This window comes from Alosa pseudoharengus, unplaced genomic scaffold, assembly GCF_046254945.1.
Source record: "Alosa pseudoharengus isolate Yale_2024_CS ecotype anadromous, Long Island Sound unplaced genomic scaffold, YU_APseudo_1.1 YU_APseudo_1.1_scf_4, whole genome shotgun sequence".
Classification (NCBI taxonomy): domain Eukaryota; kingdom Metazoa; phylum Chordata; class Actinopteri; order Clupeiformes; family Clupeidae; genus Alosa; species Alosa pseudoharengus.
This window is the reverse complement of record NW_027468774.1, coordinates 502,501-505,000: the sequence shown is the minus strand read 5'-3', so window position 1 is coordinate 505,000 and position 2,500 is coordinate 502,501. Positions and strand designations below refer to the sequence as shown.

At 42.4% G+C, this 2,500-nt stretch overlaps 1 protein-coding gene across 1 annotated transcript in view; it reads left to right on the top strand.

The window, feature by feature from the left end:
* The window catches only part of LOC143102057 (disintegrin and metalloproteinase domain-containing protein 11-like), a 146,266-nt gene that overhangs the window by 112,454 nt on the left and 31,312 nt on the right, over positions 1 to 2,500 (top strand). The gene's annotated exons all lie outside the window — the stretch shown is intronic.

Genomic DNA, 2,500 nt, shown 5'->3' with positions numbered 1-2,500 from the left:
ACATACACACGTATATGTGAGTGTGTATGTGTGTGCGTATATGTCTGAGTGTGTATGTGTGTGAGACATAGACATACACACGTATATGTGTGTGAGTGTGTGTGTGAGACATAGACATACACACGTATATGTGTGAGTGTTTATGTGTGTGAGTATATGTGCTAGTGTACCTGTGTGTGAGACAGACATAAACACGTATATGTGTGAGTGTGTATGTGTGTGAGACATAGACATACACACGTATATGTGTGAGTGTGTATGTGTGTGAGACATAGACATACACACGTATATGTGAGTGTGTATGTGTGTGCGTATATGTGTGAGCGTACCTGTGTGTGAGACATAGACATACACACGTATATGTGTGAGTGTGTATGTGTGTGAGACATAGACATACACACGTATATGTGAGTGTGTATGTGTGTGTGTATATGTGTGAGCGTACCTGTGTGTGAGACATAGACATACACACGTATATGTGTGAGTGTACCTGTGTGTGAGGCTAATGATGAGACATAAGAAACTACAAATATGGCTGATGAGTCATAAGAAACTACAAATATGACTTGGTTCTGATGTCGCAATATGTCATACTTTCATAAAATCATGCAACATACTCTACCTTGTCTGTGGACATTGTTATTTCCAAAGCCAGATAGATACTGTAGATACATAGATAGATAGATATCTACTTTATTGATGTCCTAGGGGAAATTCAAGGAAAAGCTGGATAAACAAATAGTGTGCATGCGACAGAGGAAAAGTGCTTTGGTGTTGCTTTAAAGTTGCGCTGCTCTAACCTGACTCTCCCCAGATGAATTTCGTTCCGCCTAGCTCCACTCATCCATCTGGGATCGATCCATTGGAGAGGTGTTTCAGAAGGCTGGGCCTTATCAACAATCCTTGCATATGACTGGATAAGCCACTTGTCCGTCATCTTTATTGACATGCTACTTCAACCACTCACATCGAAGCGTCCTGATTGGCTCTGATTGGCCGAACGGAAGCGATCCCAGATGGATGTGAGTGGAGCTAGGCAGGAGAGTCAGGTTAGCGCCGCTCACTGTTAAAGGGAATGACAGATGTCTTTCTCATTGGTTTAAATGATTTTAAGCCCAAAACACACCCATGACTGATTAAGAAACATAGGAACGCCTTGTTGCACCATCTGCCCGACGTTTGATAACGAAAACACTCCCAATGTGGACTGGACATCCCAGTAAATTTAAATAAGCTTTTGGTCAGCGACCATGCGTTTTAGACTGTCATGATAGGGCCCTTAGTATATTTCATTTGAAAATGTGCATACAAGTATAGAAATATTCTCAGGTTAAAACAGGGGGTCAAGAGCGTGCAGATTAGCTTCGGCATGTTAGCATACGCCATTTTCAAATATGGCGCTGCATGGAGCATTTGGAACCAGCTCCATGCACGAAAATCCGTGTTGGGCACGAGCTCTCATGCGCGTACATGTTGGTGGGCGGGTACCTATCTGGCGGCTACAGCCAAACGTTATTCAGTGCGTAACTGAGGAGCTTATGAGAAGACATATATTATGGTTATGCATGACAAATAAAGGGAATTGTATTGATCTTGTTTCGTTGTTTTTTGTCCAGAACAAAAATAGCCTAAATATGATTAAAGACAATAAATTACATAACAGCGGCATAAAGCCCTAAATTGTCTCGTTATAGCCTAGACCATGGGTCTCCAACAAGTTTACCCATCATAGCAGCCCCCTTTTGAGCTAGCCAGAGGCTGAAGCAGTAGGCCTATGCTACTACATTTAAACACAATTGTTGCTGCGAGGCATTCCAGCCTACGAATTTAATAACAAGTTCATCATGCATAATTCAAAAAGAACTCAACTTAGGCTACACAATAAGGTTTCCATTATAGCACAGCGCACATTCAATGAATGAGGGAAAGCGGCTTCCTTGTCTCCCAATAAACAGCTGGAAATTCCGACACTTTTTCAACTACATAAAACCTCACAGTGAGCCATCAAATACCCCCTATATTTAAGTGCTTATCAGTCTCAACATTTAGATATATAATAAAACATTCCTAAAGTAAATTAAATCCCAAACCAAACCGGAAATCGTCTGCTTTTGATAGCCTGGTATGCCGCTCCAAACGAAACACACGTCTCACAATAAAACGCACAATGTAAGAAATAAAGGTCTGCCTCGCATACTAGCCTGCCCCAAACATACCAGCCTAAGCCTATAGCAAACCCCGGACATAATTTGAGGATTTACGGAAAGTGTGCAATCATACGATGTTGGACGCCTGGCGATGCTCTGGCCGTCTGTGCCTCTGACTCCACTGCCTCATTTGGATGGTAACTCCACAGGTGACGCTCTGTGCGTTATCTTCCTAGGGTTAGGGTTTCCAAACAGGGTGGCTATTGACTAACCTGACTCTTGCCAGATGAATTTCGTTCTCTGGCTCCAGTCATTATTGTGGCTACTGGCTATTATTGGCTTGATTTGGTCAT